Here is a 20,098-nt window from a genome sequence, read left to right on the forward strand (position 1 = left end):
AACTTACCTTTAATTTCATATTATGACCTCAAAGAATCTACTTAGAAACCCACAACTTACATTTTGGTAGAGTAACATCATAAAATAATTCAGTGTGCACAAACCCCAAATGCAGACAAGTCATGGGAGTGTTTTTAGTGTTTGTGAGCATCCCTGTCCCTCTCTTCCTCCATCTCTCAGTTATTTCACTTGCTTTAAATGTAAACAGTAAAGCAGGTTGAGTGGGAGGAGCAGTGAAATTAAGGAGCTCCCCCTCCTCCTGCCCCCCGACCCCGCCGCCGCGGCCCTTCCAGGGAGGAAACACTACATGGCTAACCTTCCTCCTCATCTGCCAGATGAAGAAATTGGACTAGAGTCTTTTCTTCCAGCTCCAGAGTTTCTCTTTTCTACCTTTCCTAATAGACGAATTATTTAGCCTGTCCTGTCAGAATCAAGCACCAGTGGATGAAAGCAGAGGCTGTGGAATTACGGGTGGGGAGCAGGCCCAGGGGTGTCTGCAGAGACAGAGGAGCCAGTCGAGGGACCAGATCCCAGGTCAGGCGGAGGGAAGCTGCCCAGCCAGAGTTCACACTCAGGGAAATCATCTAAACAGGGTGTCGGAACCCAGGCAGACAGCGGGGGGAAGTGGGTCAGCACACAGGTCAGAGTCCAGATGACCAAGTGTGGAGGCTTAGATAAAAGTCCACGTAGTAGGCACAGGGTGACAGGAGTTAAGATTTCTACCATGGGACAGATTTATAGCTAGCCACGGACTTCAGAAATCATGCCATTAGCCCCCTGGTTGTACAGCACTGCTGGTGTGTCCGCTCAGCAGACTGCAAGAATGCAGGTGCAGCCTTGAATAACACCGTCTCTGTATAAAAAGCCCCTTACAGGTTGATGGATGAGTGAGAGAGAGAAATAAGTCACAAATTCATTATCGTTTGATGTAGGTGTAAATTTAGAGTTATGTGGAATCATGAAGGAGGAACACCTCCACCTGCGCGGGGAGAGGTCCTTGGGGAACTTCCGAGTGAAGCAGTGCTGGCCTTGAGCTAGGAAGGACCAGTAGATGTTAATTAGGCAAAGGAGAGGCAGCAGAAGGTGCTTCCGGCAGAAGGTGCAACATGCATGAAACCACAGAGGCTTGAACAAATGGGGTTTGCAGAAAATGAGATCAGAGAGGTCAACAAGGGAAGGACGGTGAGGGGCACTGTGTGCCTAGTCAAGGAACGTGAACTTTACCCTGTGAGAGTAACACCATGATACGCACTTTAGAAATAAGTCAGGTGGCGCTATGGAAGAGGAATCCTGGGAGGGGAGTCTAGAGGCAGGAGGTAGTGGCCTCCAAAAGAGGCTGTAATAATTCAGACAATGATGAGCGGTTTTGAACTAAAGAAGTGGGCCTTGGAATGGGAATAAAAGAGGGAGATTTGACAGAAATGTAGGAGGTAAAATTTGGTTGATTCTGCGTGGAAGGTAACTGAGAAGGAAAGGCTGACATAACTCCTCGGTTTCTGGAAAGTAGAACCCAGAGAAGTTAACTTGCTTATTTATTATCACAGCTGGTTAATGGCAGGGTTGCTAAACTGTTAAACTGGAATACTGAGCTCAGAACTTTCGGGAACAAGGATTTCTTATGTATTTCCTGTCTGTAGCCAGATTGATCTGTTGGTGTCATTGATCCAAAATCTTAATATAGAAGCAAGAAGGAAGTGATTTGTTTGGAAAGTTTGGGGGGGTGGGGAGGTGCAGGGCCAGGTAGTGATAAGGAGAATGAGATAGCTAGAGGTAGAAACAAAGATGAAAAATCAGCGAAGAGGTTCTGTCTCTGAAAGTACGTTAGGGTAGGTTATTCTCACTGAAAACAACTAATGATACTAAATTCTTAAAGAAATCTTCTTTAAAGCTTTAAAGAACTATCTAGATATTAAGACATTAACAGGACAAAATCTTAAGTGAAGACAGGAGCCCTCAGAGGTCAGCAGAGCACAGCTTAGAAGACTCTGCCCTACGAAGACTTTAATTACTAGAATTGTCCAATACCGACTATACAATGACTGTCATGTATAAAGAAAAAATAGGCACACTTGAAATTATCTGCTGGAGTAGAATAGAATAGAACCAGCAGACTTTAAGAACTAAATGTAACTTTATAAAAATGAAAAAAATAGAAAAGAAATTCAAATTTAAAGGATGGGTTTAATAGTAAAGAAAAAGAGTTGAAGAAGGAATTAATGAATTGAAATATAGGGGGAAATTTATGCTAAGTGCAATTCAGAAAGACAGAAAATACGAAAAATCTGACAAGAGACATGAAGGACAGAGTGGAAGATTCTTCTGCTCTTAATTCTAGGAGAAGAGAGAATTGGGACGCGACGATATTTGAAGAGATGACCACTGAGATATTTTTCAGTTTTGATGAAAGATACCAGATCACAGATTTAAGTAGTTCACAAAATCTCAAAAAGGATAAATAAATCTACCCCCAGTCACATTATGGTGAAATTGAAGATCATCCAAGACAAAAAGAAAACTCCCAGAAGTAAACCCCCTCAAAATTCAGGTTACGTTTGAGAGGGTGGCAGCTGGACTGACAGCTGGATTCTCAGTAAAGCCAGTGGAAGCCAGACATAGTGAAAGATGTCTGTCCTCACAGATTTCCATGCTTAGCAAAAGTATCTTACAAGAAAGGAGGTGACCATTTCAAGCAAGTTTCAGGCAGTGAAAACAAAATTTGTTATCAGTGGACCCTTACTCAAAGGGAGTCTTGAAGGATCTATTTTAGGCATGAAGAAACAAGAACAGAGAAATGGCAAGTATGTGATAAAGAGAAGGAAACAGGAACTATTTCCCATGAAAATACTAACAAAAAACGGGTGTAGCTAAATTTATTTCAGATGATGTTGACTTTAAGGCTGAAAGCATTGTTATAGATCATAGGATCATTTTATAATGATGAAAGATGAAACTCACCAATGAGATTATTTTAAATGTGTTTGTACCTAATAACAAGGCCTCAAAAATATCTGAAGGAAAAACAGGCACTCTACAAAGAGGAAAAAAAAAAGATTATAGTCATTGTTGGAGATTTAACACACCTTGGTCAGTCATCGAGAAAATAATCACACAAAACCAGTGAGGATGTAGAAGGTTTCAAAAGATATATAGACGGTGTACTTAGTAATTGCAAAATAAATATTGTTTCAAGCTATTTGGGATATTTATAAAAACTGAACACATACAGGGTCATAAAGCAAATCTCAACAAAGTTCAAAGGACAAAACCATACGCAGCATGTTCTGTGAACACAGAGCAATTAAGCTGTACAATAATAAGATAAATAGATTATGTCCTAAAATTCTAACACACTTAGTATGTATCTTAGGAAAGGTTCTAGGTAAATGTTAATAAACTAGCATCTATATCAAGAACTTAGAAAAAGAACCGTAAACTGAGTTGTTTGAAAGTAAAAAGGAAAAGAAGCAGCAGCAGCAAGTACAGTTAATTCTTGAACAATGTCAGGGGCTTGGGGCATCATCTCTCTGTGTAAGAGACGCCCCCAACCCACTCTTCCTCCCTCCATGCAGTTCTGTATTCATGGAGTCAGTCAGCCGCCAGTAGCTTAGTATTGTGGCAATTACTGTTGAAAAATACGTGCGTGTAAGTGGACCTGCACAGTTCAGACCTGTGTTGTTCAAGGGTCCCCTGTAATGTAAAACTGAAAATAAACCTACAATACAAAAAAATCAACACAAGCAAAACTTTATTCTCTAGAAACGTTAATATGAACCAACCTTTGATAAGATTGATCAAGAAAAGAAAACACAAATAGCTAAACTCAAGAATGAACAAGGAGACATAACTACAGGTACCACAGACACTGACAAGCAAATGGGGGATGTTGTAAATGGCTGTAGCCCAATAAATTTGAAAATGTGGGACAGGGTGTTAGAATCTCTTAGCCAAAAGTGACTCAGGAAGAATTGGAAAACGTGGATAGTTTTATATCCTCTAAAGAAACTGAATTGGTGGTTAAAAATATTCCCACAAAGGAGCGGCAAAGATACGGAGCAACTGAGATACTTACATATTGTTCATGGGTCTGCAGATGCTGTGCGCTCTGCAAAGTCTGACAGTTCAGTATAAAGCTAAATACATGCTTACCACGTGACGCAGCAGCCCCACTTCTGGGTGTTTTCCCTAAGAAAATGAAAACTTAGTTTCACACAAAAGCTTGTACACTGATGTTAGATGCTCTATTCATGATTTCCCCAAATTGGAAACAACCCTACGTCCTTCAGCAAGTGGAAGGGTAGGGAAACCACAGGACCCCATGCAACGGACAGCCACTCAGTGATAAGAAGGAACAGACTACCGATGCAAGCAGCAACTTGGCGAGTCTCAAAGGCCCTGCGCTGAATGAAAGAAGCCAGTCTCAAAAGGGTGTGCACTGCCTGATTCCACAGACACTGTGTCTTCAGAAAGACAGACTGTGCTGGGTAGCAAATCAGTGGTTGCCAGGGGTGAAAGGGGGAGGGAGTGACTATAAAGGGACAGCGCTGGGGTCTGGGGGAGAAGGGGACTGTTCCAGTCCAGATTTGGGTGGTAGTTACATGAATCTATACATGTGCTAAAATTCATAGAACTCTACACCCAAAGTAAAAACAGTACATTTTTCTGTATGTATATATGTATACATGTATGTATAAATCTATATATGCATATATATGTATATATGTAAATTTTCTTACTCTTTTACGAAGAACTTTAGCTCAGGTGGCATCTCTGGTAAGTTGTTCTAAGCATTCAAGGTGCTAACAATTAAAATTCTAGACAGCTCTTCCGAAGACTAGTATAAGAGAAGAGAGTCCCTAACTCTTTAGATGAGGCTACCAAAATCTTGATACCAAACCAAGTAAGTGTAAGAACGGAAGATCACAGACTTGCTCAGAACACAGACACAGAAATCCCAAACAAAGTGTCAGCTATACAGTATATATATATATATATGTTCACACAAGAAATGCAAGGTCAGAATAACATTTAAAACAATTTTAAAATACCCCTTTAACATAAGGAGAACACTCAAAATTCACCTCAACAGACGCACAAAAAACATGTATTAAAGTTCAGTACCTGTGAACAGATAGCATAAAAACTAACAAAGTGCGTCCTTCCTTGGTCTGTTAGTGTCTATTTGTAGTCTACCACAGACATCGGGCTTAATGACCAAGTGTTGAAAACATTGTGACGTTTGCTCTTCTGTGATCAGAAACAAGGTCAGGATGTCCCCACTCACCACTCTCATCAGCCTTTTACTGGAGGTGCTACCCGGGGCAGTAAGACAAAACAGATCAATAAAGGTAGCAATTAAAAAGGAAAAGCAAAAGTCTCACTATTTACAAACGGTACAGTTGTCTACATAAAAAAGAATTTACAGATAAAGTGTTAGTACTAATAAGAAAATTTGACAAATTTGCTGAATACAAACAATACACTGAATTTAAAGTCATCTTCAATCAGTAAGAGTTAAAAAATGAAAATAGATGTGGAAGACCACATAAAAAATTAGAAAGCCTTATTGGAGGCATTAGCAAATACCTCAGTAAATGGAGAAATACATCATGTTCATGGACTCAGAGACTCCATTTTTTCCCCTAAACTCCAGACTTTATTTGGAGCTCACTGGTGTTTCCATTTACGTGGTCCTGCTGTTCCAGGATCCAGTGCAGGGACCACACTGCGTTTGGTTTTGTCTCCTTAGTCTCCTCTGGTCTGAGTTTCTATTCTTCCATTGTTACTCGTGACCTTGACAGTGTAAGGAGGTCAGGGGCTTGTGCATCACCCCTGGGTTGGGGTTCATCTGCTGCTTTTCTCACAACTGGACTGACAGTGTGGGATTTGGGTGGGAAAGTCCCCTCCTGCTCCCTTCCAGTTGGGGGCATGTGAAAACCCCAGGACATTCCCCCGGGATTTGTAACCTGGCATCTGATGAACAGCCAAGAGGCTTGTGAGCAGAGGGAGGGCGGGTGAGCTGAATGGAAATGAACCCAGAGAGGTAACAGAACAGCAGGGCGCTGAGATCTTCGAAGCTGTTGGAAACACTTTACTCTTGCTGCAGTGAGGAGACACTGGAAGAATTTGAGCAGAGAAGTGGTGTAGTTTGATTTCCATTTTACAAGAAGCGCTGTGGCTGCTGCATTGAGAATAAGCCCTAGGGGTCAAGGGTAGGGACAGAAAGACCAGTGAGGAGGTTATTGCATTCATCTAGGGTGACGGCTTGGACCCAGGTAGTAGGAGTAAAGGTGGTGAGAAGGTACCAGATTTTGGTGATATTCTGACAGTAGGGTCAATAGGATTTATTGATGGCTTAGATCAGGACTGTGAAAGAAAGAGGAGCCTGAGATGATTTCATGGTTTCTTCCGTTTCATAGTTAGGTTTAGAGGATGTCTAATTATGAGGCACTTATGACTCCTCATCTTGTTGGTTTTGAGTCTGATGCTGGTCTTTGTCACATCTGTTTCCCTCTGTCATCCAGAAATGTGATGAGTGTGGCCAGCGACAGACCTAGTGACATGATGTTGGCTTTCTTCTATTGTCATTTTTCTGTAAACCACCACTTTTGATTAGATTTATTCAATCATTTTTTAATCCATTTGTGTCTTCAAAAATCAATATTGTATGAGATCGTGTCTCCTTATAATACTGTAAAGATGGAAATGAGATTAGGCCAGTTAGTGTGACTTTTGTTCATTGAACCCATCCTGAATGCTGGTGCCAGTGTTTCTTTTTCTTTTTCAAGTGCAGACACACACAGTACCTTTATAATCTATTCTGGAAAACATTCTCGGGATGCAAGTTAAATATCTCTGATCTGTACTTTACAAAAGAAATGTAGAATATGCAAATTGAATGACATTTGTCCATCTGTCCTAATATCCCCTGTTCCTCAAAGGTCATAACCAGGTCAGTGATTCATTTGCAAAGACTTTCATATTTTCTGAACATAATTCTGTATGAGCCAGGAGACTAAGGATTTTGTACAGTGATTTATCTGTCCTGGGTTTTGAGTCTCTTCTGCTTCTTGAAAGAGAAGATCATAGGCAAACTCCAAAAAGCTAAAGAACCCCGAACACAGGGGGAGGTGCCTTTACCGTTAGGGGAAAACAATTAATGACAGACATTTCTCGTGGGAAACCATGGAGGCCAGCCAGAAACAGGACCCTTTTCAAATGCCAAAAGGTAGAGTTGTCATCCGGGAATTCTTTATCCGGAGAAGAGGTCCTTCAAGGATGAAGAAGAAATAAGGACCTTTTCAAATGAAGGAACATTAAGAGAGTTTGTCCCTAGCAAAGCTACTGAAATGAATGATTAAAAGCAGCTCTTGGAACAGAGAGGAAATGATAAAAAGAAATCTTGGAACATCAGGAAGGAAGAAAGCACGGTAGAAAGAATAGAAATACGGGTACACGTGACAGAATGGACTCCTGGACTCTTCTCAATTATGTCGGATGATAAAGCCAAAGATACTCATGTGGGTGGATGACATTAATGACACGTAGTGAATGGCAGCACTTTCTAATTGATAATGTGTGCAGGCTGTACTTCAGGTTATATTTGACCAAATCTTATGGTAGATTTGGTACCCAAGTCATAGGGTGTTTAGAATTACACAGTAATTCCTCCCTTAGCACAGCTGTCATCATTTCAGCCACTACTGCTCAGCATGCCTTCTTTGAGACAATGGGTGTTACGGAGACACTGAAGGCTACGTAAAACTGCTTTGAAGAAAAACCCTCAATTTGAAGATACATTCCTCTCTAAATAAATGACATTTCTAAACCTACATGAAGTGCTAATTCTAGGCTTTACCTCACCTAAATAAATACGGTTTAAGTGTGTCACACCATGTCCAACACAATCTTGCCTGACCAAGTAGAACAAACCAGTAAACACAAAACTGCTTCTCTGGTAAACAGTTTTGACCAAAGTGAAAAACCAGTATCAGTCACTGAAAACCACAAATCAAGATCATTCTGGCGTTCCACACTTAGAAGTATCCTTTACCATTGCTTGAGTTTAAAATTTAGTCTGAAAATGTGCACAGCAGATTTGCCACGCTGCCCAGAGCAGCAGGGTAACCAGGGTTTCTTGCTGGAGTATTGATTTTGACTCCTCAGTAAATTACACTTGTGAATGTCAAGGTTAGTAACTTTTAATGGTTCATTCAGTTGGTTACCACTAAGCGGCCCTTAATCATGCATTCCAGTGGAAGTTTAGGTAATGGGGCTTCACATCCAGAGCCCTTCTCTCCTTGGATTGTTTTATGGCTCCTCGAGATGGTCCTTGTGGCTGAATTTGAAAAATTACTTGTCACATTGGACATGGTTGACCAAGCCAACCTGATCCTGGAGCAGAAACAGAAAACCTGAGTTACGGCAGGAGGAACCTGCCCCCAGGCACCAGGCAGCCTCCTTGGCGGGGCGCCACCGCCGCCGCAGTCACAGTCACTTCAGGGGCTGTTCTGTCCTCAGACCCGCCTCCACTGCCCCTCTTTTGTTCGTATTATTTTTGTGCATCCGGTTGGTAAACTACTGCCCAGTGTGAAAAAACAAAAACAAAAACCAGGGGGGAAAGCTACAGGAACCACATCATCTATGCCAATTAGTTACTTTAAAGGCTTTTAAGAAAAGGGGGAAACAGTAAAGAGGAAAGGCAGTCGGTGACATTTCGCTGTGCCAGAGACCAGCACGGGACGCTGGTACGCGTCTGCGGCAGAGTGCAAACCGGGGGCCTGGGGACACGGGAAAACATATGTGTTAGCGAAATGTCGATTCTGGAATAAGTACCTTTAAAAACTCTGTCCTTGTCTGTGAATGAAATCTCAAGTTAGGAGCAAGTTCTCAGAAGGATTATACAGAAGCAGCAATGTTCTTACCACAGATTAAATACAGCAGGACACGTTCCCTTCAAAAAATAAAGGACTTCTAGATTAAGTCCTGTTGTCTTAAAATACCACCCACTGCACATTTTCTTTGTCAGGAGGAGAGCGCAGCTTGGCAGAGTTCCAGCTCATCATGCCTCCCATACAGGAGCTTCTTGTGGTTGAGCCAGAAACTCCTGCTGGTGTCAGTTAAACGTTTTTAAATAAATACACTCCTACTTTTGAGACACCTGTTTTATAGGCTTCTCATACTTTTAGCTTTAAAAAAGAATACAAAACTAGTCTAATAGTATACAGTATTATTTAATATGTTGGCTTAACGCTTTAAAATGACTGGGTTTAAAAAATAATCCCAGTGACAGTGACTTAACCATTTTTCTGACTTGAGGTTCTGTAAACGGTGTAGAAATTTACATGTTTACACAAATGCCGAGTCAATGAAAACGTCTTTAAAATCAAAACATTGAAAATCCTAATCTTACAGTCCATAGCAAAAAGGCTTTCTTGAATATGGGTTACAATGAAAGGCTAAAGTAATCCGTGCTCGGAGCACGTCAGTCACTGTGCGACTCAGCACTGAGCCAGGTGGTGCTCATCTCTCAAGATTCGGCTTCACCGCCCCTTTGGAACCGTTTTCAACCAAAGGCAGTGTGGAAGGCAGAGAAGGCCCTCCGCGCGGCTGCTGGTCCTCGCTGTGCTTCGTGCCCCTGGAAGGCCACTTCCGCATCTGTAAATGGAAAAGACCAGGCCACGTGGCCCCAGAGGACTTTCTAGCTCTGCTTGTCAGGGGACCCAGCTCCGCACTGAATGCGCAGCACTGATGTTGGAGGCGCTGTAAATGAGCCCGGGGACGGCACTGAGGGGCGCTTTGGGCCTCCCCACCGCTGGGCCCCCTGCACGCTCTGCCCTCTTTGAAGTCCCAGCCGGACAAGCGCGCTGCCCAAGCACGGAGCGGAGGCTCTTCTGTCATCAGCCTCACAACATGTGTCCGAAATACTGTTTTCCAAAGTTACTTAGATTATTTCCTGTCTTCCCTGCCCACTTTATGTGTTACGTAATTCATTTACAGTCCAGTTAGGTTCCTCTGTTCCTGTCTGTGTTTCGTTTTTTCCCTGTCTGCTGAGTGGTTTAAATTATTTTGTGTGCGTGTGTGTATGGGAACCTTGTCATGGTTGTACAGGCAAACTGTAGAAAAGGTGCACCCAGAGAAGTGCCACACCCGCCTCCCTGTCCCCACTTTCCCTCTCGTTAAAGATGTTTCTCACAGAGGTATGGGTTATTTTGAAACTATTTTATGCACATAGTGTAGACTGGAACTGAACAAATAAGGAAATGCGTTAGGATAAGGAGACCCAGATTTCTCACTGTCGGAAAGAAGTTACAAACAAGGAAAAGAAAGAAGGCGTGACTAAACCCTATGGTGTTGGATTGGAATCGGAGGAGTCAGTATGAACTCATGGTTTCTAATATCTATAAAGATAGATACAAACATGTACATGGGTACACAGAGGTGTTAGTGTACGTACGTGTGAGTACACTCTCTGTCTGCTGAGAAGGCATGGAAGCAAAGACAAGCAGCAGCAATGAGTAAATCTAGTGCCCAGACCTGGGCTTCTGACACCGGTCCCTGGTAGGATGAATCCTGGCATAAATGACTGATTCTAGAACTGAGGGAAGGAAAAGATAAGCCTGGAACATAAGTAAGAAAGTGCTAACAAAATTTATGAAGGCACATCAGGATGCAAGAGCTATCTTGAAGATGCTGCCCATGGCCGAATCTGGAACAGTTCTAGCAGCAAAGTAAATAATGATAGTATTGGATTATAATCTATAAAATAAAATAAATATCCATGCATCCATATTGATATAAATACTTAAATACATGGAGGAGAAGGGAAGGCTCCTCCTTACAATACAATTCCAGTTATAAATTAAGAAGTAATTAAGGAAATGGAAAGTCACCATTAAGCAAACACCTTGGTAATCATTGTTGCAGGCAAGAACCATCAACGGATGCTAAAATTAGTGGGTACAAGTAAATTAGAAAAAAGGATATTTGCATAATCTCAAAGTATTTCCCCACCAGATGATTATCAAGAAAGGCATAAAAACCTGTATGAAGAAACTTGAAAGATGCCACACCATCTCAACTGGATGATCAAGGTTAATGTCCCTAGTGATAAGAAGACACGTGACATGTCCACTGATGCGGTACGCCAACAAAGGCACAGCGCTTCAGTGGGATTTTTGCTCAAAATGTATTTCCTCAATCCAACCATTAGAAACCATCAGAGAAATCAAGTGGAGGGCATCCTGCCAAGTAAGTGACTAGTACTCTTCAGAGCTGTCAATGTCAATGTCATAAAATCAAAGACTAAAGCAGCTTGTCAAGACTGATTGGATTGTCAACCTGGGAGGAGCCTGTGGAAACACGACAACTGAATGCACTGTGGGATCCAGAATTGATTTCTGAACCAGAAAAAAAAGGACATTAGTGGGAAAACTGGCAAAAGTGAACTAAGATCTGTACGTTAGTTGATAGTATGGTATTAATGTTAATATTGTGGTTTTCATAATATGTGGTGATTGTGTAAGACGTTCTCATTAAGGGAAGCTGGTTGAAAGGTATGCAGGAACTCGACTGTTTTTTCGACTTTGCCAGAAGCCTAAAATTATTTTAAATTAAAAAGTTTTTTAATCCTGATCAAAATAAAGCAAAACCCCCTTTTTCTTGGGGTTTCATTAGTATATCTGAGAAAAAAGTCGGAGTTTTCAGAAATATTTTTCTTAATAAACAATACTAGAACAAGAGGAGGAATATTGAAAGATAATAATAATCCAGCTTACAAAGTGCACATGCTGTCAGGTCTCTGCTCGGTCCCTGGCCTTTGCCCCTGCCTCCTCCTGGCCGCCAGAGCGGTTGCCGTCCCCAGAGGATGCAGGCAGGGTCTTGATGGCCCCCGTGCTCTGCTCTGCCCTGCAGGGGCCTCATTCAGAGCAGGTTTCCATGCCTGGAACTTGGGGGCAAGGACGATTCAGGCTTATTCTGCCTTTCATCCACGCTTCTCTATTCAGGTCTAGTTTGGGTTTTGAGAGATACCCCTCTTTTCTGAAAAACTGGAGGACTGGTAGGCTGACAACAACAAATAAACGTTCAGTTGCAGTTCTAACTTTCACATGTCAGAAAAGAGAAATAACGCTGCGTGAGCGCACCTGCACAGGCCGGGTGCTGACGGCTCTCCCAAATGTTATTTGTGAGATTGGTGTCAGCTGCATTTTACAAATAAGGAAACTGAGCCTCAGAAAGGTTAAGTATCTTGTTAAGATGACATATTAAATATGGAAAGCCAAGATTTAAACCCAAATCTGTTTGACTGAAAAGCGTGCTATTTTCTTAAACTTACAGATCCAACAGAAATATACATATATATACACATTGATAACAGACACTCACGACTATATATAAAATAGATAACTAAGAAGGAGCTACTGTGAAGCACAGGGAACTATATTCAACTTCTTGTTATAAGCAATAGTAGAAAAGTATCTGAAAATGTGTGTGTTTCTGTATGTATAACTGAGTCACATTGCTGTACACCTGAAACTAACATTGTAAATCAACTCCAATACAAAATAAAATTTAAAAAACCCACTTTGAACCATTTAAAACCCCAAATGAAGTTTAAATACTGTAAACACAGTATACTCTGAGCAATAAACTTATTACTCGACTTCGAAAAGAAGAAATGTGTACACATATTTATGCACGCATGGACTATAACACCGTCACACGATGCACAGACTCAGAGCAGTAGGAGGAAGTCCCTTCAAAGCACCAGCCTCCGTCCATCCAGGTCCCTTTCGTGGTGCTCCTGTTAGCACTGAACCTTCTCAGGTGCACACTCCCCTTTCTAATTGCCTTATGACCTCCAAATTTTAATTTTATTTTAAATTTCTATTTTTTATGTTTTTTATTTCCTTTATATATCTGTTTATATTTCTGTTTTATGTTTCTGTTTATATTTCATGTCTTTTTTTTTAAGTTAAAAGGCTCAAATTCCTGTTATCATAGACAAGTTACATGTTCCTGATAAACTTCTGAAGAGCAGTTACCACGTCATGTGCTCCTTTGGGATCCCCCATGGCCTACAGCAAGGCTGAGATCTAGTGATTACTAGATGGTTCATGGTTTTCGGATTCATAGTGTCTGACATTGACCTCTGCACAGCAGCCGCCTTCTTGGCTAGCCAGCAGAGAGCTGTTACCCTCATTCTTCTCCTTGCTCCACAATTATTTAAAGTTCTGTTGCTGCCATAACAATTTACCAGAACATTCAGTGGCTTAAACAACACAAATTTATGATTTTACAGCACGAGGTCATACGTCCATCTCAGATCTCACTGGGCTGAAATCTAAGCGTTGACACAGCTGGATTTCTTTCTGGAGATTCTAGGTGCTGATCTGTTTCCTTGCTCATTTGGGAGTTGGCAGAATCAGTTGCTTTTGGCTGTAGGACCCAGGCCCTCACGGGACAGTTCCATCACCCAGGACTCCTCCCAGTACCCCTTTTAGGAACACCTCTCTCCTGCCACCAATGCTGGCAACCATGACCTCTTCTCTGTCACTGTGGTTTGGTTTGTTTGAGAGTCACGTGGATTGACTCACGCTGTCGCAGGTACCAGTACCTCGCTCTTTACGATGCGTAGTCGTCCGTTGTGTGGACACGCCGTTCGTTCACCTATGGAGGTCTCTGGGTTGTTTCCCGTTTGTGGAGATTATCAGCAAAGCTGCTGTAAACATTAGAGTACCTTTGTGTTTGTGAACAGTGTCCAGTTCTCTCGGGTAACTAGAGTGGTATTGTTGAGTAATATGCCAAGTGTGTGTTTAATGTTTTAAGAAAATGCCACGCTGTCTTCCAGAGTGGCTGTAGCATCCCACCAGTCAAGCTCAAAAGGGCCGGTTTCTCCACACCCTCACCACGGTTTGATTTTATCGGTTACTTTTTACCTGAGCCGTTCATTCGGTGTGTGATTGTAGGAGGCTTCATTTTCGTGTGCATTTCCTATGGCTGGTGGAGCTGAACACCTTTTCATGTGCTCATTGCCACCTGGATACCCTCTCCAGGGAAGTGTCTGCTCTCGCCTTCTGTGCATTTTATAAACAGTCTTCTGTCGCAGTGAGTTTTGAGTGTTCCTGTAGTTGTAGTAAGTTTTTTCTCCCAACCTGTAGCTCGTCGGTTCATTCAGCCTCTCACCCAGTGAGAGGTTCCGATTTCACTCAGGCTTTTCCTTTCGTGGGTCATGTTTTTGGTGTCCTGTCCAAGAACTCGTTGCTTAACCCCAGATCGAAGGAATTTTCTCCTTTGTGTCCTTCACTTTTTCATCAGATCTGTGATGCATTTCAGTTAATTTTTTATAAGATACAAGGTTGGGGGAGGTTCGTTTATTTGGATATGGATGTCCATTTTTTCCGATACTGTTTTTTGAAAAGTCCATCCTTTCTCTACTGAATCACATTTGCACATTTGTCAGAATTCAGCGTCCACGCGGTGGGGTCTGTTTCTGGACTCTGTTCTGCTGATCTGTGTCTAACCTTCTGCCAACTGACCTCTGGATGCCACATCATCTTGAGTCCTATAACTTTATCCTGGGTCTTAAAATTAGGCACTGCTATTGCTCCACCTTTAATTTTCTTTTTAAAAATTGTTTTGACTATTACAGTTCTTTGCCTTTCCATGTGAATTTTAGAATAATCTTATCTATATAAAAAAATCCTGCTTGCATGTTTAAATTGTGTTAAATCTACAGATCAGTTTGGGGGAACTAACGCCTTTATTCTGTTGAGGCGTCCTCATCTTTACTTTTGTCCAGCTTTCTTGAGATCTAGTTGCTGTATAACACTGTTTAAGATGTACAGTATGATTTGATACACGTTTATATTATGAAATAATTACCGTAATAAGGTTAATTTAACACACCTGTTAATTATCTCACATGGTTACCCTTAGTGGCTGTGGTGAGAACATTTAAGATCTCCTCCCTCAGGACTTTCCATCTCTAACACAGTATTGTTAACTACATTCATCACGCCGTACATTACGTTCCCAGAACTTAGGCATCTTATACCCGGGAGCTTGTACCCTTTGACCACCTTCACCCATTTCCCCAGCCCCTGGCAACCACCAGTCTACATTCTGTTTCTGTCAGTTAAGTTCTGCAAGATTCTGCACGTAAGTGAGATCATGCAGTATTTGTCCTTCTCTGTCTGACTTATTTCAGTTAGCGCAATGCCCTCAGGTTTCATCCATGTTGGTGCAGATGGCAAGATGTGCTTCTTTTTTGTAGCTGAACAGCATTTCATTGTGTGTGTGTGTGCGTGTATGCATACCACATTTTCGTTATTCATCCATTGACGTCTATTTTGCACGTCTTGGCTATTGTAAATAATGCTTCAGTGAACATGGGAGTGCAAGTATTTCTTGAGATGGTAACTTCTTTTCCTTCAGATAAATACGCAGAAGTAGGATTCCTGAATCATAGAGTAGTTCTAGTTTTAGTTTTATTTTTTTAAGGGGCCTCCGTAATGTTTGCCATAGTGGCGGCGCCACTTTACGTTCCCAGCAGTGCACGAGGGCTCCCTTTTCTCCACATCTTCACCCACTTGTTATCGCGTGTCTTTTTGATGACAGCCCAACAGGTGTGAGCTGGTGTCTCGTTGTGGTTTTGATTTGCATTTCCCTGAAGATAAGTGATATTGAACACCTTTTCATAGACCTGCTGGCCGTTTGTATCTCTTATTTGAAAAAAATGTCTATTCAGGTCCTTTGCCCAGTTTTAAATCAGATTATTTGTATCTTCTGCTATCAAGTTGTGTAAGTTGCTTGTATATTTTGAATATTAACCCCTTCTCAGATATGTTTTCTCCCATCCCACAGGCTGCCTTTTCCTTTTGTTGATCATTTGTTTTGCTTTGCGGAGCTTTCCAGCTTGACGTATTCCTTCCTGCTGTTCTTTTTATACGTTGATGCTTGTGCTTCAGTGTCAGCACAGTGATTTTAGAAAATCATTCCCAAGACCAAAGTCAAGGAGTTTTTTTCCTAGCTTTTCTTCAAAAGTTTTATGGATTTATGTCTCACATTCCAGTTTTTAATCCCTTTCAAGTTAATTTTTGAGAATAATATAAGAAAGGAGTCTACTTTCATTCTTTTGCATGTGATTATCCAGTTTTCCCAACACCATTTATTGAAGAGACTATCTCTTGCCTGTTGAGCATTCTTGGCTCCCTTGTGACATATTAGTTGACTGTATACACATGGGTTTATTCCTGCACTCTTGATTCTTTTCCATTAGTCTTTGTGTCTGTTTCTATGCCAGTACCATACTGTTTTTATTGCTGTAGTTTTGTAGTATAGTTTGCAATCAGGAAGTGTGATGCCTCCAGCCTTGTTTTTATTCCTCAAGATTGTTTTGGCTATTTGGAGTCTCTTGTGATCCCATAGAATATGGGGGATTTTTTTTCTATTTCTGTAAAAAAAAAAATGCCATTGGAATTTTGATTGGTATTGCACTGAATCAACAGATAGTTCTGGGTAGTATGGACATTTTAATAATACTAATTATACCAGTTGATGAACACAACACATCTTTCCATTTATTTGTGTCGTCTTCAGTTTCTTTCATCATTGTTTCACAGTTTTCAGTGTACAGATCTTTTACCTCCTTGGTTAAATTTATTCCCAGTATTTTATTATTTTTGATGCTATTGTAAACGAGATTGTTGTCTTCATTTCTCTTTGAAGTAGTTCATTTTTAGTGTATAGAAATGTAACTGATTTTGTATGTCAGTTTTTTTTTTTTTTTTTTATCTTGCATAGGTCTTCTCTGAGTTCTTGCATCAGTGTTTCATAGTTTCAAAATACAGGTCATTAACATGGTTTGAGAGACTTACACGTGTGTCTTTCACTTTTGAAGGGAGATGCTATTGTGAATGTTTTGCTTTTAATTAAATTTCCATTTGTTCATTGCTGTTGTGTACCAAGTGACATGACTGATTCTTGTATTTGACCTTGTAACCTGCATATTTGGTAGTTCTAGAAATTCTTTGTAGATTCCTTGCAATTTTTATGTAGACAATCTTCAAAGTGGGGCAGTTTTATTTCTTCCTTTCTAATCTATATACCTTTTATTTCTTTCTATTAACTTGTAAAAGATGTGAGGAGTGGTGATGGTGGACATTCTCCTTTCCCACCTTGGAGGGGAATTACTGCGTCTTTTACCTTCAAGTGTAATGTTAACTGCAGGTTTGTCATAGATGCTCTTTATCAAACTGAATACATTTCTCTTCATAATTTGCTGAGTTTTCATCATGAATAGATGTCAGATTTTTTCAAATCCTTTTTCTGCATCAGTTGATATGATCATGTGGTTTTGCTTCTTTCGCCTGTTGACGCAGTGGAACGCATTAATGGACTTTCAAATATTGAACCAGCCTTGGATTCCCTGGAAAGCCCCCATTAGTCATTGTGTTTTCATGTATTGCTGAGTTTGACTTGGTGATTTTTGGTTGAAGACTTTTGTGCCAATGTTAATGAGAGATATTGGCCTATAGTTTTCTTTTGTGCGTGTGTGTTACTGTTTCATGGTTTTGGTATCGGGGTGATGCGGACCTCTTAAAATTCATTGGAAAGCATTCCTTCTCTTGTTTTCTTGGAAAGATTATTTAAATTTACTGCTTTTTATTAAATGTCTGTTAAAATTTGTGAGTGAAACCATCTGGGCCGGGAATTTTGTTTTGTTTCGGGGAAAGTGTTAAACTACAGATTTAATTTTTAAAACAGTGAAAGGAATATTCAGGTTAACCATTTCATCTTGGATGACTTGTAGTAGTTTCTAGTTTTTGAGGAAATGGTCCATTTCAAACTTTTCAGATTTTTGTGTGTTACAGATATTCCCCTTACAGGACTGCTTTAAGGAAAACAGTGCGCAGCTCCATGGCCCTTACTCTGTGCTGGCACAGAACTAGGCATCTGCTGTGTTGATTTAATCTTCACAGCTACCCAAGAGATTCTGTGATTTTTTTTAACATTCTTCAATTGAAGTATAGTTAATTTATAATGTATTAGTTTCTGATGTATAACATAGTGATTGTTACATATATATAACAATATATGTATATACACATTCTTTTTCATTGTGGGTTATTGCAAGATACTGAATGTAGTTCCTTGCGCCCTACAGTAGGACTTTGTTGTTTGTCTCTTTTATGGATAGTAGTTTGTATCTGCTAATCCCAAACTCCTAAGTTATCCCTCCTCCACTTTCCCCTTTGGTGACCATAGTTTGTTTTCTATGTCTGTGAATTTCTTTCTGTTTTGTCAATAAGTTCATTTGTATCATATTTTAGGTTCCACATATAAATGCTGTCACACAGTATTTCTTTGTCTGACTTATTTCACTTAGTATGATAATCTCCAGGTCCATTCATGTTGCACAGATGGCATTATTTCATGGTCCTTGATTTCTAATGATAAATTTTTTGTCTTTTAAATCATTGTTTCTTTATAGTTATGTATCATTTTCTCTGGGTCCTTTCAGGCGTTTTTTAAATTTTAGTTTTCAGAGTTTGATGGTCTGGGTCTGGATGTTGGGGGCTTTACCCTGCTTGAGATTCAGTTAACCTCTTGAATCTGTTGCATCTTTTGTTAAAATTTGGGGAGTTTTTAGGCACTACAGTGACATGAAAGAAATTTTACAATTATCCCACACATCTCGAGACTCTATTTTTCAGTCACTTTTCTCTCTGTTGTTCAGATTGGGTACTTTCCCTTGATCTGTCATCAAGTTCACTGATCTTTCTTCTGTCACCTCCATTTTGTTATTGAGGCCATTCAGTGAGTTTTTTAAAAAAAAAAAATTGTTACTATACTTTTAGTTCTAAAGTTTCCTTTTGGTTCTTACTTGTACCTTCTGTTTGCTGACGCGAGCTTGCTGAGACCGTTGATCTCTCCACATTTTCCGAGAGTGCTCGCCCTTCCTTCTTGGAGCACTCTGCAGCGGCTGGCTTGCAGTCTTTGTCCTGTGATTTCACCTTCTGTGTCTTCTCTGTGTTGCCATCTTTTGATCATCTTTTCCCATCACTGTTGAGATTTTCCTGGTTCTTCATATGCCAAGTAATTTTGGATTGTAGCCTAGACATTTTGAGTATTATCTTATGAGACTCTTGGTCTATTTAAATCCTGTAGAGAATTTTGGTCTTTTTGGTTCAGCAGGCAATTTATAGAATGTGTCATGCTGTAGGTTCCAACCAACTTGCTGTGGGTTAAGTTTCCAATGTCAGCTTAGGTTTCAAAGCCTTTTCAGGGCTGTCCAGCCCTGTGCCCCACAGTGTCCGGTCTGGGACGTGAGCAGTGGTCAGATCCACACCTGAGAAGCCAGGGTGAGCCCAGGAGCTGACAGCCAGCTCTGCGGGGTTGCTTCCCTGCACACCTCCCTCCCCAGGCCCTCGTCCTTGCCTCCAGCTCCTTGAGATGCCCCTCTCCAGTCCTCTCTCCCCAGTCCCAGGGCTTCCTTCCCGTACTTCCTGCAACTCTGACGACAAGGAGGAGCACCGCAGGAAGCCGGGGAGAAGGCCCTTGGGAAGTCTGTACCCTCTTCCCACCTCTCTCCTCCAGCGGGAGAAGACTGCCCCTCCCTTGGAGTTTTGTGAGCCTTTAGGCCCCTGCTGTCACCATGGCCTCAAACATCAGCTGGGGATGACCTAGGGGCTGGGACACAAGACAAAAGAGGGAAAAAAAATGTGTGTTTCTCCCGTCTTCGAGCCCTTTCTGGCCCCTTGCTCCTAAAGTCGAGGGCTCTTTCTGATGTGTTCTTTTCCACCCCGGTGTCCTCTTGCATTTCAGGCTCCTTGAATCCAGGCCAGCACCCGGGGGGAGTCACGTCCAGCTACATGGTCCTGTCCCCTTCCCCTGCCCGCCTGCTGTGGTTTGCCTTCCAGGGACTTCACACGGCTCCTCTGTGCTGCTCCCAGGCTGCTGAGCTGCGGCCGGTAGGACACAGGCTGGTTTGTCTGCGTCTTAACCCAAGTTGACCTCAGGTGTTTGTTGTTTTAACCTTTGTCTAAGTTAACAGGTATTCATGGAGGTTGTGAATTATATTTACCATGACTTTGATGGA

General features: G+C 41.3%; 1 protein-coding gene across 5 annotated transcripts in view; it reads left to right on the forward strand.

The window, feature by feature from the left end:
• Positions 1–20,098, forward strand: part of ZEB1 (zinc finger E-box binding homeobox 1) — a 170,081-nt gene that overhangs the window by 115,836 nt on the left and 34,147 nt on the right. The gene's annotated exons all lie outside the window — the stretch shown is intronic.

The sequence above is a fragment of the Camelus ferus genome, chromosome 35 (genome assembly GCF_009834535.1).
Source record: "Camelus ferus isolate YT-003-E chromosome 35, BCGSAC_Cfer_1.0, whole genome shotgun sequence".
NCBI classification, from domain to species: domain Eukaryota; kingdom Metazoa; phylum Chordata; class Mammalia; order Artiodactyla; family Camelidae; genus Camelus; species Camelus ferus.